Source organism: Vicia villosa, linkage group LG1 (assembly GCF_029867415.1).
Source record: "Vicia villosa cultivar HV-30 ecotype Madison, WI linkage group LG1, Vvil1.0, whole genome shotgun sequence".
Classification (NCBI taxonomy): domain Eukaryota; kingdom Viridiplantae; phylum Streptophyta; class Magnoliopsida; order Fabales; family Fabaceae; genus Vicia; species Vicia villosa.
In genome coordinates this window covers 249,368,631-249,380,078 of record NC_081180.1, presented here as the reverse complement: position 1 = coordinate 249,380,078, position 11,448 = coordinate 249,368,631, and the positions used below count along the sequence as shown (strand labels likewise).

Here is an 11,448-nt window from a genome sequence, read left to right as displayed (position 1 = left end):
ATGATTGATGATGACTGTGGCTTGAATTATGCTGTTAATTTTGAGCATATGCTAACTTTGTTTCAATTGTTGTGTGTTTTTGTTTGAATTTAATTGTGCAGGAATGGCACCTTTTTTGAAGGGAAAGAAGACTGGTTCTGGTGAGGGATCTTCCTCACAATCTGGCAGGTTTGATCGGATGAAGTTTCAAGGTCCGGAGCAAGAGGCGAGGTACCATGAGCTCGAAAGCCGAGTTGTGTGGAGTGAACGCACTGTGCTCCCTATTGACCACGGCCACTTTCAAAGAGCGTGGACTGCTTTGTCTGAAACATGCTAGGACAAGTTGTTCACTCCACCACAATTCTATCAGGTGGAGATTGTCAGAGAGTTCTATGCAAATGCCTTGCCTCCGAGCAGTTGGGTAGGTACTGAAGCTTACCCGTTTAGAACGTGGGTGAGAGGTAAGGCCATTGACTTTAGCAAAGAGGCAATTTTTGATTTTCTGGATAACCCTCTTGCTTTGGTAGAAGAGTGTGAGTACCATCCCAGGTTGAATAGAGGAAACTGGGATGTGGAGAGTATTAGGGAAAAGATTTGCAGGCCAGGTTTCACCTATACTCTGACGAAGGCTGGGCTACCTAAGACTTTTACCCGTAGTCAGTTGACGGATGAGGCTCAGTTGGTGACCTCGGAGGTCCTTTATAACATAAGGCCACGAAGTCACACTTCCTCCATCACCATTGATATTGCAGGTCTGGTTCAAGGTATCTTAAATGGTGATAACATTGATGTGTCTAGGATAGTGGCATATGAGCTGAAAAGGGTTGCCCTGAATGGGACTCTTCATGGAGATGGGGTAAAATGTAGGTTGATTTTTCCTGGTTTAATAATGGGTTTGTGCAGGAAAGCTGGTGTCCGGTTTCCATCTGGGGGTATGATTCCCATGGATGGTGTTATAGATGATGTTTTTGCTAACAGGTACTGTTTGCCTGGAGGTCGTCCTTTTGGTGCTCCTGTTAATGCACCTGACCTTCCCGACGCAGCTCGAGCTGTTCCTGTTGCTGCTGCACCGCCTGCTGGTTCTCAGTATGGTGAGGCAAGTGACTGGAACTATCAGATGCACATGGCGCATCAGAGAGCGTTTATGTTTATGCAGGATTCTATCCGGCAACTTTCTCTATAGCAGCCTGTTGGTTCCAGTGAGGATTTGTCTGCATATGCTTCATGGCCTGAGGGCAGGCCAGATCCTGAGGAGGGGATGGCTGATGAGGAGGACACTTCTGATGAGGAGTAGACTTTATGATTTATTGTTTTAGGTTTTATTGTTTTTAGTTTTATGTTAGAACAATTTCAATTTTTAGTTGTATTGTTTTTTATTTTGTTCCATCCAGTTGGATGAGGTACTTGAAAGGCTAAGTTTACGCCTTTGGATAGTTAACACCGGTTTGGTGTGTTTTTTTTATTTTATATAAGTTCAGTTTACTTTATTTATCGCATTTATTTATTTTTTTTAGTATTTATATTTAAGATATAATTAATTTTGATAAGTTGTCCTGATGATTAATTAGTTGGAACATGAATTTTGTTGTCACGATGAATTTGGGTGATGCAACGCAATTTGAGTGGTGATGATATAAGTTGAAAACTGTACGTGCAAGGTACATCCTTTATCGTTTTGTTTATCAAGTACCGTTGATTCTAATGCTTTTAATTATACAAATTAGTTGTCATTAATTTCTGTTGATAAAATTAGTTCAATTGTGAATCACTTTAGCCTAGCTGTAGTTGTGAGGAGACTTTCCACTGTGTAGATATATAATAAATTGTGCTGGATACCAGCAATGTGCGTTTTAACTCGTTTTTATTATGATTAATCTTGCATTTATTATTAAATTGTGTTAAGCATGAAAGTGATCAAGGCGGTTTGTTCTGCACTATGAGAGAAACTTCCAATCCAAATGTAACCTACCCGGTGAGTGTGTGAGTATTTGATAACCACTTTGAGCCGTTTTTGCCAAGATTCAATCGGTATCATTTCCTTGTTTATATTTGCCGATTTTTTATCTGAATCTTGATGATTTTCTTTTAACCTTGAAGAGTACCATGAAATATGGTTAGGAGTGTTTCCTTTTCGCCTTATAATAGAGAGCATTCGTGATTATGTGGTGGTAATATTCAAGTTGGGGAGAATAAAAAATTTTGGTTGTATTGGTGATGAGAAGAAAATAAGTGATTGCTCAAGAGAAAAAGAAAAAGAAAGAGAGAAAGAAAAAGAAATAGAAAAATAAAAAGAAAAAGAAAAAAGATTTGTATATAGCTAGTTTCCTTTAAATTAAAAAGGTGAACTCTTGAGCAATAAATTTTTGAGATTGGTTGATAAGGATATGTGGATGTAATTGTATTTGAATGCTCTCTTAGGTATTGACCCTTTCGTTTCAATGACCGTGAGATATGACACTTCTTTGTTAACCAAGCCAAGCTACAACCCGAAAGTCCTTAGTGATTCATGCTTATATACTTTTTATTTATTCTGTGCTTAGATGAGTTCATAATTAATTCGGTATGTTTGCGTCATTGTCTGGTGAGTGTTAGGATCCTCCATTTTTGTTCTCTCAATAGAGATGTGCGTAGGTGTGATTCATTCTTGAACTTCTTTTGCTTGTGGAATTTTTGACATAAAATTTGTATATAGGATTAGCATTGTTATCATGGTACTTTGATGGAAAATGGTAAGGATTGATCTTTTTGTACTGTTGGAATTTGAACCAATCAATTGATCTTGTTTCTGCCTGGTTGTTTCATTTGTGAAATTTTGTGTTCTTGGTAATTTATCATTGTTTTGTTTGAGGACAAACAAGAGTTTAAGTTGGGGAGAGTTGTTAGGTGCCAAATTGTGTTAATATTTAGTTTAATTAATGGCACCTTTCGACCGTTTTTATCGGATATTCGTACAATTCCCTGAAGTTTTAGATAATTATTTATAATTTATAATTTTAAGCTTTCTTTTATTTGATAATATGTGTTTTAGTTGTGATCTTGTAGGTTTTAGCCATTTTTTGGAAGTTTGGAGCTTGTTTTGGCCTTCATTGGAGAGTGCTGGGCAGAAGATAGCGCGCGTCGCGCAGAGATCTGGGCGCGTCGCGCCCTGGGCAAGATTTTAGAGCTTCCAAACCAGAGAGTTGCGCGCTTCGCGCGCATTGGCGGTTTATATTCCTTAAGTGTATTGGCGCGAAGCGCGCTGGAGGGCGCGACGCGCCCTGGACAGAAAACTGTTTTACTATATAAGGAGTAATTCTGATATTTGACCTTCTTCTTGATTTCTTAAGAGCTCTTAGAACCCTAACTACTGTAGCAAGTGAAGAATTGGAGATTCGAAGCTTTGATCGTCGATTAATCGCCGTAGATGCTTGTTGATCTTCATCCTTTCCTTCTTGAGCAAGCTACCATTTTCATGGATAGCTAAATCTCTTTTGTATCAAGATAAGATGTAATCTTCCTAGCCTTTGTTATGTTTTTCTTGTGAATATACTATATATGAACAAGTGATGATCAATATAGATGGTTTAGTTTGTTCATTAAAGCTTTTCTTTGGTATAAGTGTTTGAGACATCAATGTTTGTATCTAGACTTAACTTTATCATCTATCAAACTATAAATTGCAGACATGGATTTAGCGTTTGATGTTTACTTAGTATCGGTTTTAAAAACGTTATTCGTATTGTTTAAACGGTGGAGAAATCGTCGGTTAAACAATACGGTAAATCTAACTATATCGTTGCGGACACGGACGATATAGGCGTCGATACGTAATTATATTGATCGTTACCGAGTTCATATACATATATTTATAAGGAGACATACAAATTTAGGTTGATGAAATCAAATCTTGATACATTGTCTTTAACTTAGAACTTTCATTAATTTACTCTTTGCTACTAAATTGATTGAATGAACTTTTGCAAACTCAAAACTAAAGTAACATTAACTCAAGACAAAATAGGCTATAGAACGGCGGTGATATCGCAATAATCCCTGTGGATACGATATAAGCGAAAAGTACACCACAATACTCTTTCAACACCCACAAATTGACCAACCACTCCCCACTTACTAACAACTTTATCCGCCACCAAGAAACAATCAATCCTACTACTAACTCTCCCATCTCCGCTAAAACAAGAATACTTCTTCCCTTTGCAAGGCAAGTCTATCAAATTGGATAATTCAATAAACTCTGCGAACTCCCTCCATTCACCACTATGCCGCAAGACTGAAGTCCCCTGTCTTTCTCTACGATTCTTAATAGAATTAAAGTCACCACCTATGACCCATTCTCCATCAGAAAATCTAGACTTCAAAGTAAGAAGTTTCCCCCAGAACAAACGCTTCTCCACAAAAGAACAAGGTGAATAAAAATTTACAATATAATATATCTCTTCCTTCCAAACCACCTTTACCCCTAGGAAACCTCCTCCACAAAAACTGCACAGAACCCGAACAGAGTTCGTGTTCCATAGAGACAGTAAGCCCCCCCCGACGCACCGATTGACGGCAAAAAAGAAAAATAAAAATTACTCTGCCTCCAAAAACTACCAGCCAGAGATTCAGAAATCAAGTGCATTTTTCGTTTCTTGTATAAAAAAGAAGTCAGCATTACCTTTATTAATAATGTGGCTCACCCTTCGCCTCTTAGCGCTACTCCCGCCTCCTCTAATATTAAGAGAGCCGATGGTCATGGTAACTCGGTTATGTTCTCCTTCCTCTTCAAAATTCTGAATTTCGTGATACTTTCAATATCATAAATTCTTGCTGCGTAAATATTACTGTTCTCAGCAGACTCCACTCCCAAATCTGTTAGCATATACCACAACTTCTCGCCGATATTTGACCCCAACCTCTCCTTTAGTCTACTGTTATTTCTGCAAATCTCGCCTTCCTCAGCTTGTCTCCCATATACAGTTACTGAATCTTGTTTGAATCCAGAAACGGACCTGATAGACAAAGACTCCGACTCGGCAGAAATGGAATTCGAAACTATCTCAACCACCTGCGACTTATTCCCCTTCTTAGCAAAGGAGTTTTTCGTTTTGCAAAAGCTGGGTCTGGGCCTACTCCTTTTCCCTTTAATAAGCCCAAGAGATAAATTAAGTTTTTTGTATTTTAACTTTTTTGCAAAAGAAGGTTTCCTTAAAAAAGTGGGACCCAAAGACACCACATCCCCTTTGTTGAGTAAACTTGTTTGTTCCGTATCCTCCACACGTATAACAGACTTGATGTTGCTATCACTAACCCCTGCCTGACACGTAATACACCTAACTGCCACAATAGCCTGGTCAAAGGATAAAGGTTCCTTACTTTTAGCCCCCAAAAACGAGTTATCTCTATCAATCCTTTCTGAACAAACCCCATCATTATCCAGCGGACACTTCGTTATCTCCTCCAAAACATCTTCCCCATTCTTCTGAATCTTCAAGGTCCCTTCCCTGTCAAACACACTGTCGTAGGTAGGTCCACCGCGTTGAAAACCATCTTCAGACGACTCTGCGGAGAACTCCTCCACTGAATCTTCAACCGAAACCGAGGCCTCCGATTCAGAAACCTGATCCGAACTTTGATTTGAGAACACCGCCGATAAGTTAGCATCCTCCTCCCTTATTCTTAGGTTGAAACTCGCTCCATCAATCTTAACATCTAAAGAAATATGCGGAACGAAATCCACAGGCACTCGAACCAACACCCTCGCTACGTCCAACCCTGACCGTTTCACAACCACCTCATCAGAGCAAATGTAACTCCCAAACGAATTTGCAAGTTTTTCAAAAAAAGCCACACTTCAGGCATGACAAGGAACACCGATAAATCGAAACCAAGACACACGTTCCGAATCCACATCAGCCGGTTTCCAAGGTCTGATGACATCAAACCACTGTTTCCACCAGGATTCAGCTTCACAGATGAGACATTCAATCCCCCCTCCTCCGACTCCTCAAGAAGACACATATTAGCTCCCATCGGAGTTACTTTTATTTGATAGTACCCTTCCAAAAAGAACCTGTCTTGGATGTGGTAAGAAGCCCCTGGTGAATTGACAAAACCAACATAAGCTTTGTTCAAAGAGACCTTGACCTCCTCAGCAGAATTGAACACAATCCCCTGAAAAGATTGCTCCCCTTCACACGAACTGTTCCTAACGGCCTCCGCAAAAGAACGACCTCCTTCGTTCCGGAAAACGTTACTCGCACCTCCAGCCACAAGACCAACCGACGATTTCTGCAAACCACCTGAAGCAAAACCACGACCCCCCGAGAACCCTGTCTTTGCCTCCCCCTTCTTGCGATCAAAACGCGGAAGATTAGCGTGGATCTTCAGCCCATCAATCTGAATTGCATCGAGTTTTACTGCAAGCAACCTTGCATCACCCTCCTCCCTGAACCTCCCAAAACCGAACCGCTTCCCCCATTTATTTCTCCTGGGCGAAATCACCACCTCCACACATTTCCCCACACATCCAAACAAGCCAAACAAATCTTCTGCTCTAACTCTATCAGAGAAATTAGAACAAAAAATGGAAACAACACTTCCCTCCGCACCCTTGCTCTGATTCTTTATATATTCAGGTTGGAGAACCATTAATTCTCCCTTATATTATATCCTTGTTTAAAAAAAACATAGATACATAATTCTAAGAAGTTAACTAAAATTTCATTAACTATTTCTAACACAATCAATTAAAACACTCTATGTTCTTTTGAAGTGTTTTCCTTTTTTTTCTTAGTTTTGTTCCTCAAACTTTTTGTTATGCCATGAAATATTTCAAAGTTGGAGAATCAAAATAAGGCCCAACAATATAATACAAAATATTAGACATTACATAAAATTTCTTCTACACCCCCTCATTCTTTTTCTTGATTTTGTACATGTTCATCTTTTTGTGAATCTTCATTATCATTAATAACATGTAAATTATTACTTTTATCTTCTACTACAATTGTATCAAGTTCATGTGTGCTTTGTGATGGTGCTAATTGATTATTTTTCTTCATCTCTTTACTTTTACCCCATACATAAGCATATAACCCACATACAATCAACACTGCTCCAATAACATTGAAATTAACAAAAATCATAAACTTGTGAGCTTTGAAATTATTATTAATAGTCAAATCTTGATCAAATGAACCAAAAAAAATCAATTTTAATTTTTGTTTTAGAATTTCAAAATTATTAAATTTAAATTAAGATCGTTGATCCTGATCGATCGTTCATCGACACATACCTTCCGAGATGTAGTTTCTCATTCAACATGGTACAACTAGCCAAGGCCACAATGACAAGCATCAAAGGGCTAAAAACAGATCCAAACAATGGTCCTCTCATGTGCACACACCATGAAATTACAACAATCATTACTCCAGAAACTACTATACCCTACACCATTTAATCCACATATCATATAATTAATAAACTCCAACAATAATATAATAATTAATCACATTAATTAATTAATATTAATATTAATCATACCGCATAAGCAACAGTTAGGAGCCTAATATTCCAACCTAACTTCCACTGATTAAAATTCCTCTCAAAACAAAGAGCAAATACAATAGAAACCAATGAAGCCCAAAATGACATCAAAGCTGTACTTGAATAATGAGTTGGATATTTTTCACTCATCTTTGCCTATTACATGCACAAAGTTAATTAATTAATTAATTAATCAATTAACCAAAATCTCTAGTTTCTAGAAAAATATATTATATATTAAAAATATATAAACTTACATGAATAATGAGCCATAATGCATAAGAGATGCTACTAGCCAAAGCACATAGAAAACCCAAAATAGTAGCTTGTGGTGAGTGCTTTGATACGACACCGTTTTGGGGATGCAAAAGGTTTAAATTGAATGAACCAATATTTATTTCAATACCTAAACAAATGTTAATACCATTGCTCCACTAATTCCAGTTATTGTACCTATTATCTTTGCATTTCCTGCTTTTGTTTTCATATTTAATTTTTCCAAACTGAATTAAAACATGAGCAAAAATATATGAGCTTTTAACATTTATTGAAAATTAAATTTAATTGTTGGAAAAAATATATATTTAGTAGAAATTAGGGTTACTTACCCAAAGGAAAAAGCCATGATAAAGGTTATAGCTGGTGTGAGGTTGGCCATTGCTGATGCAAATGTTGGTGAAGTTAAAGCCAAAGCTTCTAAGCAGAAGTTTTGATTTAATGATCCTCTACATGTAAAAACTAAAATCTTACATGTAAAAATTAAAATCTTACGTGCAAGTGTTTATATTGGGAAAATAATTTTAAACGAACTATAAAAATAAAAATAAATATTATACGTAACACCAACACAAATGCGTCGACACTATAACAATTTTGAAAAAACAAATAAATTTATGTGATCGTACGTGTTAGTATCGATGATCTTTTTTTAAAGGTGTCTCTGCTACATAATTTCTACCATGTGTCACTTATTCATGTTTTTCTATTTGTTTTTATATATTAATTGTTATACACCGCCAGTATAAACAGTTTTATACAATAAATTCATCACAATCATTCATAATAATTACTTTAAATATATTTAAAATAAAAGTCAAATGTAATTTAAGATCGGACGGTTATCATTTATTGATAGTGTAAAATTTAAGTGCATTCCAATTAAATTCTTGTTTTTAAAATAAATATTTTTATATTATTTTTAGCGGTAAAAACTCGATTAAAAGGTGCAAAGATATTCGATTTTTATTTACGGAGCAGGGATGCTAGTATCTGTCCTGCACCCACCCCCACACCACATCTGTAAATTTAATTTAATTTATTTTTAATAATTTTATTATTCATTTACACTTTTTAATGTTACAATATTATGTTTATTAGAATTATTTTTTATTTTTTTAAAATATAATTTAAATAAAATTTATTAAAAATAATTAATTATTGATTTATGTATAATTAATTAATTTATATATATATATATATATATATATATATATATATATATATATATATATATATATATATATATATATATATATATATATATATATATATATATATATATATATATATGCGGTTGAGGGCAGGTGCAAACCTATTTTCTGTTGAGACAGGGGGAGAACAATTATTACCCTCGACCTAATTTAGAGGCGGGGACAAGTCTGAGTATAAAAGGTGGAGACGGATTTGGGTATGCTTTATATTGTTTTTTAAATTTTAATTGTTATTTGAAAATCAATTAAAACAACGCCATCTTTCTATTCATCAACATCATCTTTCTGTTAAATTTGATTTCAATTTGTTTTTTATATATATGAGTTTTGATTTAATGATTTTGATTTTTTATTTTGTTAATTATCTTTGATTTTAATTATGGAATTGTATTTTGTGATTGATGTTGAGTTTTGTTGCGTTTAAATTATGATAATTTAGATTTTACTACGATGACAAAATTTTCACCTCACCTAACAAAAAACTAAGGTATAATTCCAGAACGCATCATATTATATTTTTAAAAAAAATATAATGTATCCCCTTAATTAGTTTTTAACTATAACCTAGGAGAAAACTAATTCAGGACATGCTTCGAATATCAATAAATGCAATTTATGTATTTATTTTTTAAAAAAGTGGTTCCTATTCTTTTATATTATTTTTTATTTGTAAAATAAATTATCTATTTCTTTGGTTTTTTTAATAACCGAGAGGTAAAATGATCAAATTTTACTATAAAAACACTCGTTAATTAATTTTTATCCTAAACCTAACTCATATATAGTCGTTCCAGACTCATACACAACAATCTTTGGGATGGGTTACAGGACATAAAAAAGCTTCAAGGTTCTGTGTTTCTCTTCTAACACCAACCTTGAACAAAATATTTTTTCTACTCTTGTAATCTATCTCACATAACGGTGTTATAACATGGTCATTGTTATATTTTGGAATAACCTTCTTATGTTGTCAATCAAAGAAAATATTCCATAATATATTGCTTTCCTTGATTGATAATATTGAGAAACTTATTCCTAAAAATACTGTAAATTGCAGCCATTTTGCTGTCTCACAATGCAAGTAATTTGTTTGAATATTGCAGCACACAAATAAAATGGTGAATTGTAAAAAAATTGAAAAAGAAAACAATTCATGTTACTTTCAATTTTTTACCATTCACTATTTTTTTGTAAGTAATAAATTACCTCGCTTCTTTACCGAGAGGAAAACCCCTAGTCTATTTTTTTATTAAAAATAACTTTCCCCCTCAATTTTATAAATGAACCGAGGGATATAGTTACTCAGTTAACCAGCAACGAATATATGTCCTACGTTGATAAAGTAACAACACCCAAGATATTGCCAACACATCAATGCACCAAAAATCATCTACATCCAATAAGAACGCGAACGCCGGGCACCACTATATATTTTGGATGCTATCTTGTGAAACTCAAACATTAATAGTTGACGTACCTGATCATAAAGATCGTCAAGGTCAACAACGAGCTGAGCTTCCTGTGAACTGGGGGGTGTACTTGCAAGGTACTCTGATGCCAAAGTGAAAAGAGAGAGCAATCAGAGTGCAAGTATAAAGCAAAGATGAGTATGAATGAAGTTACCTGGCCCTCTAATGAAAAAGAGTATTTATAGCCCTTGGCGCTGGGCCAAGATTCCCTAATTGTGCCAAATCCATTGGAGGCCCACGTGCTAGGAAACTGCCAGAATTCCACATGATAAGGCTGAGTCAACGAATAACTTACACGCCTGTCACGATGAGAAACATGCTGAAAATTTTCAGATCTCACACTTGCTAACACGGGCCGTATCAGTCCCCTGACTTTCATCTCTATTGCATTTTCTTGGCCACGCTTCATCCTAACACGGCCAGTTTCAAGTGACACAGGTGGTCATGTCAGGCCTCATGTAGCATGAGTTTTCACTTCCTTCGAAACTCTCTTTTTGTACTTTTTCACATTGATTTGTCTCAATTTATTCCTTTGAGCCTACAAACAGTAAAATACACAATCAAAGCATAAAATGTAGAAGAATGAAGTAAAATGCTTGACAATATAAAGGAAAGGTAACTGAACTAACTAACTAACAAATAAACATGTAAAAACCATCGATCAAACACCCCCAAACTTAAATCGTTGTTTGACCTCAAGCGACAATTACAAGAGAGACTGAATATCATAGCATACCAGTATTGGTACGTGAGATTTCTGTTTCGATTGATCAAGAGATAGTTAGTTCGACATTCACATGACGTGGAGAGTTTCTGCGAGAACATTTAAAACCTTAGTTCCCCTTTCGGACACCTTTCTAACTATGCTTTGTACTTAAGTCTCTTTTCGATTTTCCTCCTCTTTCATTAAGAAAATCAAATTAAGGCACTAAGCATTTAGGATAATCATCACATGCACAAGACGAATCAATAATTCATTTTTT

At 35.4% G+C, this 11,448-nt stretch overlaps 1 pseudogene; it reads right to left on the bottom strand.

Annotated features, from left to right (window-relative positions):
• Positions 1-6,872: 6,872 nt before the first annotated feature.
• LOC131598957 (WAT1-related protein At1g68170-like) lies at positions 6,873-8,803 on the bottom strand (annotated as a pseudogene).
• Positions 8,804-11,448: the final 2,645 nt, after the last annotated feature.